Source organism: Scardinius erythrophthalmus (assembly GCF_964197995.2).
Source record: "Scardinius erythrophthalmus genome assembly, chromosome: 4".
In the NCBI taxonomy this organism is placed as follows: domain Eukaryota; kingdom Metazoa; phylum Chordata; class Actinopteri; order Cypriniformes; family Leuciscidae; genus Scardinius; species Scardinius erythrophthalmus.
In genome coordinates, this window is record NC_138224.1 from 29,307,514 (window position 1) to 29,330,767 (window position 23,254).

Consider the following 23,254-nt stretch of genomic DNA (forward strand, 5'->3'; position numbering starts at 1 on the left):
CGATTCGAAAGATGTTCACCAGCAGCAGCCGCCATTCTTTGTTTTCAAGTGCCAGGGAACCGTCACAACTCTGTTGTCATTATGTTAAGCCCGCTCCGCCTACTCTATACACGATGTGATTGGCCTGACCCAATTTAGATTTTTCCAGCTCCGAAAGTCAATGGAGAGTTGCTAGACTGCCCTGGCTGCAAAATACATTTTGCTGCCGCTAGGGTGCTGTTAGGGGTTTACAGTTTAGGACCCAAGGACCAGATGTTTGAAAGAAGACCCGAAGTCAGAATTATAATAAATTGAAGAAAAGTTTTACTGAAGATAGTTTGCAGTTTCATCAGCAGAAGTTCAGCTTCAAGACTCACACAGGAGTTTGTAGGCCGCCCCGCTTACAGTTTCAAAGATCACAGCAGTTATACCATTTCCAAGGTCTAAGCTACGTCATTGCTTACAGGTTGAATGATTCTGATTGGCTAAGAAATTGATAAACATAGTAATTTTCCACACATATACAGATAGACAGAAGCATATCTCCATAGATTATGCCGCTGACACTCGGACCCTGAAGTCAGGCACGTCGTGACCTTCCAGGTCGGGGATTTGGGTTGCTGGGTGTCAGCATGTCTCGAACAACAACTCACTCAATCTCAAATAATGCCAGTGGTTCCTTAACCTGTAAGCAAGAAGACTAACACACACACCAACATACATCTTTTCCAAGGTTGGATTTGGCCAGGCTCTAACTATAAACAGGAGTCTCGTCTCAAAACATCAAGATAACAAGTTCTTTCTCTCAGGATAGGACACTTTAGTCTAAATGGAAAGTATAGGCTTTAACTGAGAAATGGTCCCTTAAACCAGCCTTTCTCAAACTTTTTTCAGTCAGGGCACCTTTCAAAAGTGCATAAAATCTCAAGGCACCCCAGTGTAAATTATAATTTAAAAACACTGCATAACCCAAATGTAAATGCAAATTTTATATATTTATCTAAAATGAATTTACAATTTTATTAATCCGTTCATATGTTTAACCCTTTCACACATAAATTTAAAATATTCTGGCTGACCCCCCAGCGTGAGTTTTTCAAGGTGACCGTTATTTAGAATGTGTCACTTTATTGTTTCCATGGTGACGCGTCATTGCTTGTCACGTGACACACCGCAGCAACAACAGAGCTGAATGAATGATGATCTGCTTTTGTCCTTTTTTTTTTGCCCATTTTTCCTTTTTTATTCAAAATATTCACAAATTTGTTAGATATGGCATGAAATATCTGATATTCCGATTGTCAAATATATGCAAGTGGAAGTGTTTTGTTTTTTGAACACCATTATAACGATCGCGTTAGTTGAGCTGTATGCGCGATGGGCGCCGCCATGTTAGTTTGTGCCGCAGACGCAGTTCAGAGAATCGGATCTGTTGGATTTACAACACGTGAATTCATCCACTTCTCCCGAAATACATAAAAGTAAGTGGCAGGTGAACTGGGAGAAGAATAGAGTAAACTTTAAAGTTACTTACACAATGTGTATCTGATATGAATAAAACTAATTATAATTGAAATGATTATTATTGCCTCTTCCTTTGACATCAGTGTGTATTTTACAAACTCTAAATGTATTGTTTTTTTAGTACTTATGTCTGAAACCTAAAACAAACATTATGTGGATGAAAACACTGAAAAGTTGTGATATATGACAGCTGAGCGCGCCTGTCTCTGGCTCAGCTCCAGCCAACGCGTGAAAGCACATTTGAATTTGATCACGTCGTGCACTGACCGTTCTAATCACACCGGTGCTCCAGGGACCAGCCTAGACTGATCACACCGGTGTGATCGTACGTGCGAAAGGGTTAAAAGAAGAATGTATTTATGTAAATTCAAATATATTTATATATGAAATGTCAGATTATTATTATTATTTATTTATTTTTTTTAGCCTACGTAATTTTTTGGCGGCACCCCTGACACAGTCAGGGGGCACCCCAGTGTGCCGCGGCACCCACTTTGAGAAAGGCTGCCTTAAACTATAGACTTTAATGACCCCTATGTGTTTGAACATGTTGGAGACCTTTCTCAAACACAAAGCATGTCCCCATTTCATTTCTGGAAGCCGGGCTAAATAAGCAAGGTACATTCATACCCCTTTTCCACCAAGGCAGAGCTGGTGCTGGTTCGGAGCCAGAGCCTAGTTTCAAATCGGTTCTTTGTTTTTCCACCGCCAAAGCACCAGCTCCGAACCAGTAAAACTGGTTCTTAAGTAGCACCAAATCATTGCAGGGTCTAAACGGAGCCAAGAAAGAACCGCTTGCGTCAGAGGCTGGGGGCGGGGTTACCGTGACCAACAAGACGAATAGAAACTTGTGACCGCCATTTTTAAATAGCAGCTAGTCGAGCTAATAGCGGCTTGATTATAATATCCGTCTATGTAACTTACGGCGAGCTGCACGAACGCGTTGGATTCCGATGTATTTTTGCAAACCCATGAGCATCCATAGTATTGCAATGTCCGTTATTGTTGATGGCTTGTTCGAGATGCATCGGAGCGGCGAGGACCGATCGGAGCTGCGGGAGTGTTTGGAGAGCATACGACTCCTGTGCTTTTAGATCGCTATCGCAGTGCTTTGATGTCATGTGGCGATCGATCTGCGAGAAGCCGATGCATCTCGAACAAGCCTGGCGTGTTTGTGTTTGGCGCTACCGCACTAGCGGTTGCTGGGCAACATGAGACGTATACAGTGACGTAAGATCTGGCTCTGTTGTGGCTCTCTAGCCGGTGGAAAGGCAAACCGGTTCTTAGTAAGCTCGTCAGTCGAACCAACTCTGAACCAGCTCTGGCTCTGGCTCTGAACCAGCACCCGGTTCTTGTTGGTGGAAAAGGGGTATCAGATATCAAATGCTGACATTAAAGAATACATGAAAAGAACAGTTCAGTAATCACACTGGTAACTTCTATAACAAAGTAAAATCTCCAAAGTCATTCAACTCATTTGATATTTAGAACGAAAAATATTGATTAATACCTTGATTATAACCACTCATCATTACATATACATTGAAGCAGCAGTGGATTCCAATCCACCCCTTCAGTCCCCCGTTTTAGACCAATGTGGGGTCCTAAATATCACATCTGGTCTTTCCAAAAAGGCTGCTTCAAAATGTTTGGTTTCTGACCTCAGGTTAAATTTTTATAAAACAGACAATATATTTTTCCTTCAAGGACTTAACATGAACATAATATCCCACATAGCACATAGTATTATTGATCTCCAGAACCTTTGGACATAGCTGTCTACATGTCTTACACAGCTGTTATTCATCTGTGCTAATTTGGTATTATCATCCACTAACTCAGGGGTGCCCAATCCTGCTCCTGGCGATCGACTGTCCTGCACAGTTCATCTCCAACCCTAATCAAACACACCTGCCTTTAATTTTCAAGTGATCCTGACGTGCTCTGAAGACCTTAATTGGTTGCTTCAGGTGTGTTTGATTAGGGTTGGAGATGAACTGTGCAGGACAGTCGATCGCCAGGAGCAGGATTGGGCACCCCTGCACTAACTGATACAAAACAAGTACATATTTATTGGATGTACACATCCAATAAATATACACATCCAACACAATGCCATGGTATTTAGTTGGCGTTATGGATGTGACAGTTTTGCGCGGAATTGCCCTTAATGGATTGAGAAATAAAACTTTTTTATATACCCCCGGAGCCGTGTGGAGTTTGTTTATAATGGATGGATGCACTTTTTAGAGCTTCAAACTGATGGTTTCAATCCACTGCTATTATCAAGCTCAGAGGCATCAGGGTGTTTATTAATATATGACTCCAATTGTATTTGTCTAAAAGAAGAAAGTCATTTAACTACTCCTTTAACCCCCTGAGGTCGGCTGTCGCGCCGGCGCGATAGGCTCTTTTTTTTCAGTACGAGTGCAAAAAAAAAAAAATAAAAAAAAAAATAATTTTTATCTTATATGCTTGTGTTATACATCAATCGATCCTGTTTAGTGTGTATTTTTTTGTGTATGCTCATAATAAAAACAAAGTGTTGTGCTTTTCGCCAAATAAAGAAAAATAAACATGATGCGAGTTCTGCCTACTCTCCATCAGTGAAGTCAATTCTGAAACGCGTCCGAAAATGAACTGTAACTCAGCGAATACTCAGTCAAACAGGTATTCAGTCACACAGGCATGAAGCTTGAATTCTCTTCTTTAAAGTGAAGTAATTTTTATAAAAAACAAATATTCACAGTTTATGTAATATGCATGCAAAGAGAGAGATGTCAGTCGTTCTCATCTCAGCTCATTAAGTTTTAATGTGCTCCGCCCACGGAGAGCGCGCGCTATTCAAACGCAAATGTGAGGCGATCCAAACAAACCTGTGAAACGCCCACATCAGCTGGATAACACACACCGCGAGTTCACTTTCAGACTTATGTACTTTACGATGCTGTGAGGAATAATACTATCTAATCCTGCAAAAATTTACCACAGAAGTTCTGGAAGTATCATTTCGAGGAGCAAACGGATCCCGCTGAGGAATTAGGTCAGTTCTGTTTGCTTTGTTCTAATCGGAATGAATGAACGCAAAGATGCGTGCTGTTGTGGAGCTACAGCTGGCAAAAATACTGTTTAAATATTGATCGCGTTTCTGTGTATGAATGAATGAACGAACGCACAGATGCGTGCTGTTGTGGAGCTACTACAGCTGGAAAAAATACTGTTTAAATATTGATCGCGTTTCTGTGTATGAATGAATGAACGAACGAACGCACAGATGCGCGCTGTTGTGGAGCTACTACAGCTGGAAAAAATACTGTTTAAATATGAATCGCGTTTCTGTGTATGAATGAATGAACGAACGAACGCACAGATGCGTGCTGTTGTGGAGCTACTACAGCTGGCAAAAATACTGTTTTAATATGAATCGCGAATACAAAGAAAGATTACACTGGAAATCTTGTTACAATTTTAAATGTTGTTGTAATTGTATAACCTTAAAAAAAAAACAACAACAAAAAAAACAACATATATATATATATATATATATATATATATATATATATATATATATATATATATATATATTTGTATAGGCTAAGGATAGATGTAAACAAAATCTTAAAAGGTCATTATAAGCCTTCTCTTTAAATAATTGTATTATGCTTTATTAGTGACACATTTGGGAAGAGAATATATTCCAAATCTGAAAATACAGTATGAGAACAATTAACTGCACAATTACTAGAAATGTTTACCTTGGATATTGTACAATTTGCAAGCAAAATTTGTGGAAAAAAACAACAAACCAGTTATATATTGTCCTTGCATTCTTGTGGCTCAGTCACACACCTGAATGAAAGGCTCATTACGTATGCAGCCTCATTATGCGGGCCCCATTGACTCCACAGGTGTGAATCACGCCCACCCGCATATGGCCTTTCCAAACAAAAAGTGTTTTACAAGATTTAAATCAATGTATTGTGTTATGTGAATGATTAGGCAGGATGATTTTCACATAATTTTGAAGAAAAAATTCTAGGCAACGTCATCCATTAGTCAGAAGTCTTATTTACATATATTTAGAATATGTTTTATGGCCTTATTTCAGAAACTTTAGTTTTTTGTTTTTGAAAAAAACATGCATAAACATTATTCTATCAAAAATACAAACATGTACATGCAAGTTGTTCACATATTATGGTAGCCCTGTTTGTGCTAAATAGAGTGAATTTACACCTTTGCCATTAATATGTTTATAAGCAACTGAAAAAAGCACAAATGTCAGGGCATGTCAGAACATCTCAAGGACCCCAAAAACCCCTCAGACCCCAGAGGGTTAACCACCTTAGGTGTGGGCGATCTAATGTTTAGGAGACTTAGCTTTAGAAATGGTTTTTGTTCTTTAGTTTTGGCAATTTTTCTGGTTTAATCACGCTCAGAATTTTTCTAGATTCCCATAGAATTGTGGGAATAGACAGTCTCTATAGAATGTACTACACTTGCACTTCTACCAATTAAGTGGATAGAACAAAGACTGTGATTTGAGGTGTGACTTACTAGTCAAACAGTGTAGCGTCTTCTAATGTTGTCTGACAGAACATCCACTCTGATTCTGTTGGGATGCAGGCCATCTGCATGAAAAGAGCCTAGGTCACTTCCAGAAAAGCTCAAACGTGTCCTTGCGTGCACTCAAAGCTAGTAGGCTTGCTGCGATAGTCAGTGTTGACGGTGTTACCGTAGCTCAGCCGCAACACCGGTTACATCACTTGCCCACCATTTAGATTTTTTATAATAATAAAAATAATTTAGTTCAGTTAGAGAACAGACACTACAATTTAAAACTGAATATGTCTGCTCAATTCGGCGTGAGCTGAATGAGAGTCACTGCACAAATCAGCAGCAGGAGTCAGATTTCACCTCACTTCACCCATTTTGCCTCACTCTTGACTGACAAGACGATGGTGGAATATGTGGTTTCAAAGCGGCATGTAAAAGAGGCTAAAAGCAGGCTTGGTAAAATGCCTTTTATTTGTAAATTGATAAAACCTGTTGCAGAAATATATATAATAAATATATATTTATATGTAAATATATAAAACATATAAGTTATATAATTATTATTATATAATAACATTATAATTTATAATGTATCCACTTTAGGAGACATTATAAAATAATAGTCTAATTTATGACCCCTTAAAAAAAAATTAAATAGCTATATCAATTTTATTTACATATTTATATACTTACTAATTTGTGAGTTGGCATGTTGCTGATTTCAGCTACATTAGGCCGAGTCTGTTGAGGTGGTCTGTAGATGAAATCCAGTTGAGTTGTCACGTCCACAGTGGTGTGTCTGGTGCACTGAATGTCAAAATTGTCCGTATGGCCTGAAAAGTAGAGTATGTAGATGTATTGTGTGAGTAAATTTAAATGGGAACAATAAGAAAACGGGTAGTCAATTCTATATTTATTCTATATTTATTCATGATTAAATGGCATTGTGAAGTGTTTAGTAAAGTTTTTGCTAAACTATAGTCGAATTCATAAAATCCAGTAGTTCAACAGTCGTTTTCCAGTCGTTGCTTAAAAGCTCATTTAAAGTAGTCTGATACCACAGCAAAAATGTGACTGTTATGGATACGGGAAAGACAAATTATTTCTGAGTTCGCGCTCTATCTGATCCACTCTGTGCGTGACACACATTGTCTGTTCCAGAGTTAAAGCTCAACTTCCATAGGAATTAATTGAAAACGCTTACTCTACTCCACGGCGTTATGAATGCCTGTGCGAATTAGCGATTTAAAAGTCAGGTGCAAAAGAGTAAAAAACTCTTAATGTCCCTCCACCCGGTGATACCGGTACCGCAAAATTTCCAGACCGTCATATCTCTAAAAGGTATACACACATCTGAAACATTCGCCATTAGAACAGATAAACAATAATTTCTTGAGTGATGAGTGTAAACAAGACAGGCGAAAGCTGGGACCATGTTAGTGATGCTAGTGGGCTAAAACTAGTAGCGGATATTTGGAAAAATGAATAAAAGTAGCTGTATCAAAGCAATCCGATTGTTTTCGATGTAGAATAATATTGGGAATATGTTCACCCCCTGTAAAAACTGAAAATAATAGTTTATGAAATTGATATAAAGAAGAAAATAGATTAAGGGCCCTATTTTAACGATCTGAAACGTAAGTGTCAAAGCGCAAAGCGCAAGTAACTTTGTGGGCAGGTCTTGGCGCTGTTGCTATTTTCCCAGCGGGATAAATGACTCTTGCGCCAGGCGCAAGTCTAAAATTGGTTGGTATGTAGTAGCTTCATTACTCATAGGTGTGGTTTGGGCGTAACGTGAAATGAACCAATCATCTCACATTCCCTTTAAGAGCAGGCGCGCTTTGTTCTAAAGTGGATTCCTATTATAACGGCGGATTTGCCAGGCGCGCGCCCGGAGCGGTTCACAGCCAAGGAGAGCAACGCTCTCGTCAGGGACGTTGGGGATGGAGAAACCCACCCAAATTAAGGTATGATAATTTGGGTAAATGTGTAAGCTAGAAGTATGCTTTTATAATAAAAGTATAGTACAATAAATTATCTGTCTGTCTGTCTGTCTGTCTGTCTGTCTGTCTGTCTGTCTGTCTGTCTGTCTGTCTGTCTATCTGTCTATCTATCTATCGTAATGTATGATTTGCAAAAAATGAAAACGGCTGCTTCTGTGTAGATGAGAGAATCAAAGTGTATTCGCGTTGTGCACACTACATTGATTATGGCCAAGCATGCGCCCTTAAAATAGCATATTAATAACATGCGCAACGCGCCACTGACTTTAAACTATTTTTTCCTGGTTAGTGGCGCAATTGTTTTCTAAACCTGCAAAACAGCATGAAGGAACGTTTGCGCTGGAACACGCCTCCTTTTTTGCGCTGAACCGCCCAGGGAGCGCAAGTTCATTCCCTAGTTTAGCGACGTGCTTCTGTGGAGGGAAAAGCGCGCTTTGCGCGGGTGCAAAATAGGAATGATACATGCGTCGGTGTACAAAGTCAATTGCGCTGGGTGCAAGATAGGGCCCTAAGAATCAACTTTGACAGAGCTCCAAACTCAAACCACGCTGCAGCAACCGACACAAATCGATTTTTGCCAAAAGAGTAACACTTGAACTTGACGCACAACGTAATGACAAACGTGGTTGCCCAGCCCTGTTTTTGTTTGAACCGCGAGAGGCGTCAATTGCCGTCATTACGTTGTGCGCCAAGTTCAAGTGTTACTCTTTTGGCGTAAATTGATGAGTACGGCCGTGTACCGGAAGCTAGTTATTTTAGTCGATAAAGTTTTAAATATGGATATTTTTCTTACACGAACGCATCGCTTCACTTCTTTTCAGAAGGCCTTTACTAACCCCCAGATACGTGTGGAGCACTTTAATCATGAATAGATGCGCTTTGATGGACTTCCAAAGACAGACACCCATTCACTGCCATTATAGCTTGGAAGAGCCAGGACATTTTTTAATATAACTTCTGATTGTATTCGTCTGAAAGAAGAATGTCATGTACTAGTCGGGCTGAACGATTTTGGAAAATAATCTAATTGCGATTTCGTTTTACCAATATTGCGATTGCGATTTAATATGTGATTATTTAAGCTCTTTATCTTTTCTAAAGATAAAGCTCTTCATCTTTTCTATTATTCAACAAAAACAAGCAATACATCATTGTAAAATAGGGATGGGAATCTTTAGGCACCTCATGAGCCGATCTCATTTTTTTCTTATTAATTCATTCATCTTATTAATAAAACTTAAAATATTTAATTACATAGTAGGACATAGTAATTATAAGTAGGCCTACTTTTAAAAATAACACATTAAAAAACTAAATTAATACAATTACATGTTAATAATTTTAACTAATATAGCTTCAAAATAAATAACAAAGAGGGAGAAAAAAACATTACAAGCAATAAACAAAGAGTGCTTTCAGTATTTAAGAGTAGGCTGTCTGAACGTGTTCATCTCTTTTGAAATTATAAGATTATGATATAACTGACTGTTACATTTATTGTGTGTCATAAAAACATTTAGAGATGCAAGTACATTCCCAGCAAACACAGAACGTTGGCACAACGTTTTAACAATATGGCCAAAAGGTTGCTATAACTATGTTGTGTGGTGAAGGTTGTTACAGCGTTGTCACAATGTTGACTTTAAACCACCGTTCAGGGCCATTGCTTAAGGTTGTGCCTGTGGTGTCTTGACAACCACTGGACTACATATGTACTCGTCACTGCCCTGAAGTGCGAAAATCAGCCTTTTAAATGTTTTATATGGTTTACGAGGACAGCATGTAACCAATGTGGTTTAGAGGGACACCCAGTGCCTAACACTCTACAAATTAAACAGACATGCTAAACAATGTTATATGATCTCTTTAAGATACATCTCACTTAAAGGTGCCGTAGAATGGATTATTTTATTATTTTATAATGTTTCCTGGGGTGCCCTTATAATGTTAGTATGTTTTTTAGATCAAAATTTGTTATAATTTAGAAATAAAAGGCATATTTCCTAGCCTGATTTCATCCATTGATTTGAACACTCTGTTTGAAGGGGCGTGTCTGCTGTGAGACTTCAGTGTTGTTGCCCACTGCTGTGATTGGCTGACATGCTTGCATATGAAATATCTGGTATTACATGTAGAAGCTATCTGGAAAACATTTACTATTACAGCTTTTATATGTTTTTACTATTACAGCTATCGGGATTAACGAATCATGAGAAGTTTAAGTATTTAGATCTATTCCAGCATTGAGCAGATGACAGCCTGTTGATCGCGTGAATGAAGATCTTATCACTGGAACGCGATTTACTGATGCATAAGTAAGGGATAATCCACGGCTAGCCATGCATTAAAGGATTTTAATGCACGACGTAGAGGCGAAGAACCACTCTAACCACTGGTTGCCTCTACCAAGTGCCGTGGATTATCCCGCTTATAGGCTAGCCGTGGATTATCCCGCTTATACCTTGGTTATTTGCCAAGTTAAAAATAAGTTAAAGCTGTAACTGATGTTTACAGTGTATTTTTTTTTAACAGACGTGTAAAATTATTTTCTTAATACGGCTTGTTAGTTCTAGCATTCCGTCCGTAAAGTAGAGCCATCGGATTGCTTTTATTTGAATGAATTATCACAAACTGAAAGAGAAGGAACAGAGAGAGAGAGAGAGAGAGAGAGAGAGAGATGCGTGCGCGAGTTACCTGAGTGCGTAAGTCTAAAGTCCCCTCGTTGCTGATAATGATTCTTTAATGGATTTATTACAATTATTTATAAATGACAGGCAACACTGACAGTGACAAGGCAATCTTTATTTGAACTAATCATGTCATTTATTTAAATGAATTATGTAGAATGTAAATTAAAACCGGCGTCTCTAACCACAATTACTATATAAAGACACATTACATTTATTGAAATGCATAAAAAAATAAAAAATAAAACAGTTGGAAATTTCGATAGGGGATTGTTTTACTCATATCATTATACTAATTGATGTTAAACTCCACATTTCCATTTATCGTGAAGTTAGACATGGAAAAGGGTAGGGTTATTTCAGGTTTAGGCTTGGAGGTGAAATGATGTTTCGCTTTGCTTGTTGAGGTTCTAGATGTCAGTATGTCACTCCATGCCCCCCTCTCTGACAAAGATGGGGCCCAGTATGACCGCAAACTCGCCTCGCATCGGTGGCCTGTCACTGACATGATCTGGCGACTTTCTAGTCCTGCATCAGAGAGTCGTCCAACGGCAGTGCTCCGCAAACTATGGTTTGTGTACATTTGTGAGATACCTTCCACCTGAATAACAAGAAATTAAAGTATACAATTTAGATTTGGAAAATAATATAAACAAAGTTTAAATTCATGGGCAAAAACGAAATATCTATACCAACCTCTTCACAAATATTTTTTAGCATATTGCCAAGGTAGTTGAGCCCCATCGGCTCCCTGCTGAACCACACTTCGGTGCTCTCGAGTTTGCACAGAGGGATGCGTCTCGGATGCAAATAGAACGCTCCGGCATTTTCTGGACACTTTGACAGATATTTTTTAAAGCTGTCCACGGGACAAAGTGGGTCGCCGGGGCTCGCAAACATAAATCCTCGGAAATTTTCCCTATCAGATGCAGTGGGATCCTTGTGGTTTTTTGTCTCTGGGTTATGCGCCAGGGTCAGGTACTCTTTCCCATTCTCGTCTTGCCGGAGAACGAAAGACTCTTTTGATAGGTTACGGTTTCCTTCTCTTCCCCTCCGTGCAAAACACAGCTGTATGTCAAACCAAACTTTTCTTACAAGTCCTGTGGGTGTGAAAGGGGAGAGTGCAGGTGCATTTCTAATTTTCCCCAAGTCAGACTCAGTAATACGCGGATGATGAACGCTGGTGTCTTTTCCATTTTTCCTGTAGCGCTTTAAAACTGATTTAAAGACGGCATTGCTTGACTTGAAGTCTTTATCACTTATGATGTTGTATTTTGTAATGTGACGGTTTATACCTGCTCTGAGACACATCAAACTTGCAACACTGTATTCGCGTCCAGCGGTAGACTGAACAGAGGCATAAAACTCCCGCAATGTCTCATTTAAAAGAGAAGCAGAGTAGGTCTCGAAATCACAATTGTTCTGTCTTTGGCGCAAAAAGTCACTGAAAGTGTTAACTGCCCATTTAGTTGTCTTTTTCGTATTGACCTCATCTTTGTCGTCTTCGATCTTATCTAGCTCTGCCAGTGTTAATTCTTTGTGCCGCTTTTTGTCATTCAACGTCTTCTCCAAGTCTTCTATTTCGTCTTGTGCCTGGGCCCATTTCTCAAAATTGCCATATTCACCATACAAATTAAATGATATGCAAAAATCATCCATTTAGCCTACTTAAATAAACGTTTTCATATGTGTCTCTCACTCTGTTTGCAAGTGTAAAGGCCCGTTCACACCAAGGACGATAACTATAAAGATAACGATAAAGATATAATTCTAAAAATCGTTCTCCATATTAAAGAATAACAGAGTTCACACCACAACTATAACGATAAAGATATGAGGAATGATATCGTTGGGATCACTTTCACAACGATTTTTTTCCAGCTGTCGAACGATAAAACACTGACAGCCAATCAGAATCCATTCTAATTTAAAGGTCTCGCGCATTTAAAATGGATCTGGATCATCCGGGCGTGCGTGTGCTTAGAATAAAAAGACCGTTATCGGTCGTTGGTGTGGACGCATATATAGTTATCTTTATCGTTATCTTTATAGTTATCGTGCTTGGTGTGAACGGGCCTTAACTGTGTCACTGTGTTACTATGGTTACCAATGTTTATAGTAGCGGATTAATTTTAAACTGTAATCAAACTGACTGGAACTACCTGTGCATTAAACGGTTTTACTGCATACCTTCCAGCCAATCAGAATCGAGTATTTAAACAGCCCATGGTATAAACAGTGTTGAACGACTTTGAGAGAAAGATTATCTGTCTGAATTTGAACAATTACACATCAGATATTCACATAACCCACTGGTTCTCCAGAGGCTCGGATGAAGGAGCTAAAAAATATTTTTGTGTTCATTTGTACAACCAAACACTGAGCAACTGCCATGCTTCGTTCGCTCGTTTGCAAGCCATGATGTCTCTCGAGGAAAAAACAATATCGCGCTGGATCTAGATAATAGTGTAAATTATCGTTAATAAAATCACTACTTACCGCTTGCGGGAATATAACGTTAGTTGAAATTGCTCCCTTCGGGGTTTCGCTTGGAAGCCTATCACCTTCGAGATCTTACAAAACGAGCCAATGGCAAAACTTGAATTTGCATAACGCAACTCCGCCCCACCGCGTGGGTATAAAAGGAGCAGCGCGGCAATCTCGCATTATGTTTTTGCTTCGGAGCCGAGTGTTTCTTTACTTCTCTCCACTGCAAGCTGTCTACGAGTTCTAGATACTGTACGAGACGAGTGACTCCTCAGCGGTGTTGGTTTGATGGCGTGCCAGCGTTCACAAGCCCTGCAGCCTGCCAAACGGCAGGCAAAGCGGCACTCCTGATACGGGCAGATGGAAATGTGAAAGCTCCACCTCGCCACTCTCATCCCCCTCTGTCGCCAGACTCATCCTTCCCTGGCCTCCTCTGTCAGGACGCAGCCTTACTGCCCCATCATGGGTACATCTGTGGTTCAAATGACCCCGCTGGTTCAGTTTTTGGGAGCCTGGCTGGAGCTTCCTAAGCTGTCCCGCTGGCTTGCGAGAACCATCAGGCTCGGCTATGCATTTCAGTTCGCAGTCTCCTCCCTGAAAGCAGGGAGTCTGCTATACCATGGTGGGTGGCAATGCCCCTGTCATGCGTGCAGAGGTCACCACCCTACTGGCGAAGGGTGCGATCGAGACCGCCCCTCCGGCCGAAATGTAGTCCGGCTTCTATAGCCCCTACTTCATTGTACCCAAGGAGAGCAGTGGGTTACGGCCAATCCTGGACCTGCACATTTTGAATATATATATATACAGGCTCATAGGCTTCAATTCAAGATGTTGACAGCCATACGCATTTTTGAATGCGTTCGTCCGTTGGATTGGTTTGCAGCGATCAACCTGTAGGACGCATACTTTCAAGTCTCCACTCTTCCTCAACACAGACCGTTTCTACGGTTTGCTTTCGAGGGGCAGGCATACTAGTACACGGTACTTCCATTCAGGCTAGTGTCTCCTTGCATCTTCAAGTCGTTGAGGCACTCCTTGTGCCACTCCGGCAACACAGGGTTCACAACCTGAACTATCTTGCCCGTCTGGGCCTTCGGGTCAACTGGGAAAACAGCAAACTTTCCCCCGTGCAGAGGATCACTTTTCTTGGTATGGAAATAGCCATGTACGCACAGCTTACGAGCGAGCGCGTGTAGTCACTGCTGAACTGACTCTTGAGTCAATTCAAGGGCAAGAGTGCGGTTCCACTGAAGTTATTTTAGAGGCTCCTGGGGCATATGGCATCCGCAGCGGCTGCCACGCCACTCTGCACCGTTTACGTTTGCTCAAGGACCAACACATACTAGTCCGTTCAGACATCATGGCGACAGTAGTGTATATCAACCAACAAGGTTGCGCTCCCGCCGTATATCGCAACTCACCCTTCACTCTTATGGAGTCAGGTCGCTTTGAGCCATTTACAGTCCGGGAGAGCTGAATTGTGCAAGCTCTCACGATTTCGGCCACTTCCCGGGGAATGGAGACTTCATTCCCAGACGGTTCAGCTGATTTTGGAACAGTTCGGCGACACACGTAGATCTGTTTGCCTCCCCAGACACTTCCCACTTTATTCCCTGACCGAGGGGACCCTGGGCTTGGATGCACTAGCACACAACTGACGGCTGCATGTGTGTGTTCTGGACAGGACGCGGCAGGTTTGAGTACCCTACCACCTCAGGTGGTGGCCACCATCACTTCTGCTAGGGCCTCCACAAGACACGCCTATGCTCTGAAGTGGAACCTCTTCATCACCTGGTGTTCTTCTCCATGTATACCATGATTGTGTTTACACAAACACATTTGATAGAGAGGAACTGTCAGCTGTAGAACTACATACACAAGTCCTGCTAAAATATGTGTCCTTATATACCATGATTGTGTTTACACAAACACGTTTGATAGAGATGAACTGTTGGTTATAGAACTACATACACAAGTCCTGCTAAACCATGTGTCCTTGTATACCATGATTGTGTTTACACAAACACATTTGATAGAGAGGAACTGTTGGTTATAGAACTACATACACAAGTCCTGCTAAACCACATGTCCTTTTAAACCATGATTGTGTTTGCACAAACGCGTTTGATAGCTTCCATTTCATGTAGTAACACGAAAAAGCTTTGATTTATATGCTTATTATTGTTTGATGATCATGTTTGATCTTATACACCTGATCAGTGCGTCTGACGCGATTGGATCTTTCACTTTATGAAAATAAGATTTTGATATTACTATTATCACCTTTATGAAAAATAATTTAGTACATAATTATAGATGATATAACTACTTACTTTTATTTGTCGAGCTTCTGTCTGTCCCTCCACTCTCCAGAAGCGCAGATAAACAGCTGACAGGACTTTCCCCGCGAAGGTTCTGTGGGACATTTCCATGTGTGGCGGGAAAGAGAGATGACGTGTACAGGCTTAAAGGATAATATATATATATATATATATATATATATATATATATATATATATATATATATATATATATATATATATATATATATATATATATATATATATATATATATATATATATATACTTATTCTCATAAGAGGCATTGTTCATGATGGCCAGTTTCCAAAGTGTGAATTTATTTCTCTCACACAAAAAGGTCATTAGGATGGCTAGAAAAAAGCCAAATTTGTTATACTATTTAAACTATTATTATTTTTATTATACAATAATAGTGTACAAACACATTTGATAGAGAGGAACTGTCAGCTATAGAACTAACTTACATAACGTTACACAAGTCCTGCTAAATCACATTTTCTTGTACACTATGATGTTTACACAAACATGTTTGATTACCTTCCATTTCATGTAATAACACACAAAAAGCTTTGATTTAACGTGCTTATTAATGTTCGATGATCATGTTTGATCGTATAACGTTAACGTTACACCTGATCACTGCGTCTGACGAGATCTCCTCAGGCAGGGATCGATTGGATCTTTCACTAACTTTATGAAAATAAGCTTTTGATATTACTATTATCACCTATATAAAAAATTATTTAGTTAATAATTATAGATGATATAACTACTTACTTTTAATTGTCGAGCTTCTGTGTCCCTCTCCAGAAGCGCAGATAAACAGCAAGCTGACAGGACTTTCCCCGTGAAAGTTCTGTAGGACATTTCAATGTGTGGCGGGAAAGTGATGATCACGTGTACAAGTTTAAACTAAGGATAATATAATAAATAAATAAAAAATATTTTTCATTCAATCATTTTCATAAGACGCAGAATGTGCATGATGGCCAGAGTTTCTAATATGTGGTGAATTTATTTCTCTCACAAAAAGGTTATTAGCTGTTTAGAAAAAAGCCAACATTTTGTTATAACAATAATAGTGTATACACAAACACGTTTGAGACAATGAGGAACTGTCAGCTATATTACTACATACACACAAGTCCTGCTAAACCACATGTCCTATAATAGCCTACAATGATTGTACACAAACACGTTTATGACCATTTTGTTGACAGCAAGGAACTCCACTCTCACCCGTCTTCAAAGCGCTGCAAATCTCTAGCTCTCTCCCTTGCGCATATTAATCAAAATCAATTGAGAATTGATGCATGGTAAAAGGGTGGAATAAGACCGAAGTTTCACGTGGAGCATTCTGAGATTTTTTTTTTCCTGAATTACAGCTGGGTGTGAATTGTGCTAAAAAAACGTTGCCTTATCTTCTCTGAAAAGCCTTCCTCACATTCAGCTGACATAAACCACACTCTCAATAAACAAACAAAAAACTATCCAGTAATGACCACAAATCTTGTGCGATGTCCTAAACTGCTGTGATAATCACACAACGCGTCATAGCCTACACCATGGTACACACGTGCTAAAAATGTACGTCCGATTCGCGAACTAATGACTCCTTTTATACCGATTCATTTGAATTAATGGTTAAAACAACGGATCTGTTCAACACTATTTTTTTACAGTCTATGGTTCAACACTGAATTCACAAAACGTCTGAATCGGTGTATAACAAATCGGTAACACTTTACAATAAGGTTCCATTTATTAAACTCTAGTTAATGACATCAGTTAACATTAACTATTACTATTAACTGATAAACTGCACTATTTATTAATCTTTGTTAATTCACCAAATTTTAATAGTAGTCTATAAATCAAAAGTTGTGTTTGTTAACATTAGTTAGCATAATGCACTGTGAAGTGACATGAACAAACAATGAACAGCTGTATTTTTATTAACTAAGAATAACAACGATTAATAAATACAGTCAAAAATGTATCGCTCATGCATGGTTCATGTTAGTTATAGGCTACATTAATGTTAACAAATCACATTTACTCAGAACACCTCTTAATATGATAACATAAGTGAGCTTACCCCATTTGTTTTTAGTAAGAGTGTTAGCAAGATTTAACCTTAATAAACTACAGTATTTTCAGGTTATTTACATGACAATGTGAAGAAAAATAACCCCAAAAACTTTTTGTTAAGATTAAGACTGAGGTGAAACCAGAAAAAAATGGCAAAGCAAGTTGTTGATAGCTAGCTGCTAATTGTATTCAATTGTATATGGTAGAAAATATAGACAATTAGTTAAAATGTACTTTTTTTTTATTCTATTTTTTGATATTGATATATACCAAAATAATTATTAGGTCTAGCAAAGAAGGATTTTATCTTACAAAGCTATGAAATCCAGTGGTAAAATCACAGCTTAAAAAAAAAAAAAAAAAAAGAGGGCAAGAAAGGACGACAGAGTCCGTCGGCCACCACCAAAGACCAATTTTGACCCAGGAAAAACCCGTAGGTTCATTCTCACTGCATTCTAATAGGCTTCATCACGCAGTGAATGCTTTTGGAGTAGCCTATTTACTTTTTTTTTGCAAAAGTGAGCTGACAATGTCAGCTCGCACAGATCTCTAAAAACTGCACAATTTGCCTTATAGATATTTGCAGGCACTGGCTTCAAACACAAGAACTCATCATTCTCCAGCCATTTTTCATTAAACTTGCATGCATAACTCATTTTAAACTGTAGTTTGTTCAGATAGCTCAAGTTCTACCTGCTTTCTGCTTCTATCGGATAACGCACTAAATAGGAAAAAAAAATTCTAGATCTGTCCATGATTGTATCTTGATGGGACATGCAACAGTACATTCATGCTTACACATCATATATAACAAGTGTTGAACACTAGTGTGTACTGCAGTGTAAATGCTGACAGGGGAGGGTATAAAGGGGTAGGTATAGGGTATAACCACTGGTCACCTGATGTGAGCAAACTATTTAAAAAAAATCATCATTTATACAAAAAAAAAAAATATATATACCGATATATATATATATATATATATATATATATATATATATATATATATATATATATATATATATATATATATACATACAGTGAGGAAAATAAGTATTTGAACACCCTGTTATTTTGCAAGTTCTCCCACTTAGAAATCATGGAGGGGTCTGAAATTGTCATCGTAGGTGCATGTCCACTGTGAGAGACATAATCTAAAAAAAAAAATCCAGAAATCACAATATATGATTTTTTAACTATTTATTTGTATGATACAGCTGCAAATAAGTATTTGAACACCTGTCTATCAGCTAGAATTCTGACCCTCAAAGACCTGTTAGTCTGCCTTTAAAATGTCCACCTCCACTCCATTTATTATCCTAAATAAGATGCACCTGTTTGAGGTTGTTAGCTGCATAAAGACACCTGTCCACCCCATACAATCAGTAAGAATCCAACTACTAACATGGCCAAGACCAAAGAGCTTTCCAAAGACACTAGAGACAAAATTGTACACCTCCACAAGGCTGGAAAGGGCTATGGGGAAATTGCCAAGCAGCATGGTGAAAAAAGGTCCACTGTTGGAGCAATCATTAGAAAATAGAAGAAGCTAAACATGACTGTCAATCTCCCTCGGACTGGGGCTCCATGCAAGATCTCACCTTTTGGGGTCTCAATGATCCTAAGAAAGGTGAGAAATCAGCCCAGAACTACACGGGAGGAGCTGGTCAATGACCTGAAAAGAGCTGGGACCACCGTTTCCAAGGTTACTGTTGGTAATACACTAAGACGTCATCGTCTGAAATCATGCATGGCACGGAAGGTTCCCCTGCTTAAACCAGCACATGTCAAGGCCCGTCTTAAGTTTGCCAATGACCATTTGGATGATCCAGAGGAGTCATGGGAGAAAGTCATGTGGTCAGATGAGACCAAAATAGAACTTTTTGGTCATAATTCCACTAAACGTGTTTGGAGGAAGAAGAATGATGAGTACCATCCCAAGAACACCATCCCTACTGTGAAGCATGGGGGTGGTAGCATCATGCTTTGGGGGTGTTTTTCTGCACATGGGACAGGGCGACTGCACTGTATTAAGGAGAGGATGACCGGGGCCATGTATTGCGAGATTTTGAGGAACAACCTCCTTCCCTCAGTTAGAGCATTGAAGATGGGTCGAGGCTGGGTCTTAATGACCCGAAGCACACAGCCAGGATAACCAAGGAGTGGCTCTGTAAGAAGCATATCAAGGTTCTGGCGTGGCCTAGCCAGTCTCCAGACCTAAACCCAATAGAGAATCTTTGGAGGGAGCTCAAACTCCGTGTTTCTTAGTGACAGCCCTGAAACCTGACTGATCTAGAGAAGATCTGTGTGGAGGAGTGGGCCAAAATCCCTCCTGCAGTGTGTGCAAACCTGGTGAAAAACTACAGGAAACGTTTGACCTCTGTAATTGCAAACAAAGGCTACTGTACCAAATATTAACATTGATTTTCTCAGGTGTTCAAATACTTATTTGCAGCTGTATCATACAAATAAATAGTTAAAAAATCATACATTGTGATTTCTGGATTTTTTTTTAGATTATGTCTCTCACAGTGGACATGCACCTACGATGACAATTTCAGACCCCTCCATGATTTCTAAGTGGGAGAACTTGCAAAATAGCAGGGTGTTCAAATACTTATTTTCCTCACTGTATATATATATATATATATATATATATATATAGGAAACGCATAGTCATGTTTTGTAAATGATTAGCTAGATCATTAACTAATCAATTGTAAATGACTTAACTGAATCTACAAAACTTACATAGAATAAAGAACATATCATTAATAATTTATGATCCGATAGTCATGTTTCATAAATGATTAGTTAATCATATATTATATATATAAATAAACATACATAAAATGTTAGTATATCACTTGCTAATCATTTATGAATTCATGAGTTCATCATTAACTAACCATAACTTACTTACAACTGAGCGTTATAAGTGTTACCCTCACTATAAAAAACTAGACAACACCACTATACACAGGTATTATATGTTAAGTCTCAAAAATCTTAATTTCAAATTGTAATAACAATGTCTGTGTCAAAGTGTTCTCAATATTTTGTACATATACACCAAAATCATTACCTGGTTTGAGAGGAATATTTACACATTCACATCATGGTATGTAAGGTCATAGTTGTATTCATACACATTCACATCATGGTATGTAAGGTCATAGTTGTATTCATACACATTAGTGATGTTACGTTCGTGAACGAATCGTTCTTTTTGAACGAATCTTTTAGGTGAACGAATCGTTCTCGTTCACATAATCCATTGACTCATATTTCTCGTTCACTGAAATTCCTCCCTCCACCGCCGCGCGGCGCTATTGCAGCGCATGCGCAGCTCAGTGAACCGGGTAGCTCTGTGTTTTCAACCTGTCAAGAATGACTAAACCTCAAGCCAATAGCGTTCGATTATGAGATGTGACGGAGCATGTGATTTGTTGGATGTAGTGAACGAATACGCCCTTCACTGACTGTGACCGAGTTGCTTTTGTTTTGAGTCTGAACGAGAGAGAGATCTTCTCGTGAACGAACTGGTAGGCTACATGTCGTTCGTGAACGAAAAGAACCAGTTGTTTGAACGATAATGGTGGCGAACCGATAGAGCTGGGTTTGTGTAGTCAGCATATTTGCATCAAAGAAGGAAATTTACACTTTACCATTGTAATGAAAACAGTTTAATAACGCAAGCATGGTTAAATATAACAAAGACAAATTAACATTGTCATTTTGTACTTGACGGTTTACTTGATTTAAATTTACACTTCTCTTTACCTGCTTTTCTTTTCTTTTGTTTGTGTGTTTTAGACTTAGTTTTGTGGTATTTTGCACTTTGAAAATTTACTTTACTACTTGTGTTCATTTTGTATGATCAAAAATTAATTAATTACGTTTTATTCATGTCATATGCACTTCTCTAAAAACTAAAACAAACCAAAAATATGTTAGGTCTCATTTGCGTAACGTCAGCAAATAACATTTCAGTTAGGGCTGTGAAGGGGCATGTAATTGGTTGGATCTAATGAACGAATACGCCCGTCACTGACCGAGATTGCTCTGTTTCGAGTCTGAACGAGAGAGAGATCTCGTTCGCGAACGAATTGATCAAACTGGTACTTTCGTTCGTGAATGAGAGTACTGGGTTGATCGGTCATGTGATTCAATCTCATTCAAAGCGCAGTTATAGGTGTGCGTGTGCATATAATTGTTTATCATATTTAACATACATAACATAACTCAACGTTTAATATAATCCCAGATTTATGAATGTGTATGTCTGACCAAACAATTAAAATGTTAATTATGCAAGAAAACCTTGGTTTGGTCATCTGAACCTCTTATTTAGACTTATTTTATTAATTTAGTAAATAAGGCACACATTTTAACAAAGCCAAATCATTTTTTTTAACAAGTAAATACGTTCGTTAAAACATATAATAAAATACACTCTTTTTTGCCACCTGCTGCAGTATTTATTAAGAAATTGTCACTGAACGAATCAGTGAACGAGTCTGAACGAATCATTTTGGTGAACGAACTGAAAATGAACGAGTCTCTGGAAAGAATCAAAATTTCCACCACTAATACACATTCACATCATGGTATGTAAGGTCATAGTTGTATTCATACACATGCACATCATGGTATGTAAGGTCATTTTTTAGAAAATGATCAAACTTCATATGGGCATTTATTTATGCCAGAAAATAACATATATGACCTCCGAATTACGGGGACACTGAGGTGTCCTCATAAACCTAGGTGTCCTCATAATGCTGGTGAGTAACCTGACATTTTGTCCTTGTAAACCATAAACACACACACACACACACACACACACACACACACACACACACACACACACACACACACACACACACACACACACACACACACACACACACAATTACTTTAATTAAAAATCCGTCCCCCTCCTGGTGCCATTCTTTGTAACAGTTGTGGGAGGACACACAGCACGAAGCCACACCACATCCAGAGCAAAACACAGGAGTCTTTGATATTATTCCTTGCCTTTTGCATACAACACATTGCCTCCTTTTATTTGTAGCATCTGTGCTAAAGTACTGTGGAATGCAGTGGCTGGTTGTTGAGCTGGTGGTGGATGAACAAGCTGCACCAGCTGCGAATGGCTCTGGGGGAGCTGGTATGGGCTGTGTGGCAATGTCTGCAAGCTCAGACACAAGGGTTTCCCTGAATGTCTTCTGTGTCATCGGTGTCTTTTTCTGGGATTTTGAAAGTTCCTGGTGAAGAATGAAACTATTTACTGCAGAAATGTCAAGGAAATGGAAAAACAAGGTCTTGTACCACTTCCTTGCTTTTTGAAGAACATTGTAATAACCAATCAAGGCATCAGACAAGTCAACTCCACCCATGTATTTGTTGTATTCTTTGACTGCTGTGGGAACCGGGATCTGTTGTATTCTCCACTCACCCTCTGCATTCTTCACACACCTGTTGACAGTCTCACCCACATATGCCTTGTGAATTGTGGAGCACATCGCCACCTCTCTTGTATCCATCCACTTCACAAATAGGAGTTTTCCTTGCCTGAGCCAGCGGGTGGTTCCTCTCTGG

General features: G+C 39.0%; 1 protein-coding gene across 3 annotated transcripts in view; it reads left to right on the forward strand.

Annotated features, from left to right (window-relative positions):
* The window catches only part of LOC308689245 (uncharacterized protein), a 39,150-nt gene that overhangs the window by 1,772 nt on the left and 14,124 nt on the right, over positions 1 to 23,254 (forward strand). The gene's annotated exons all lie outside the window — the stretch shown is intronic.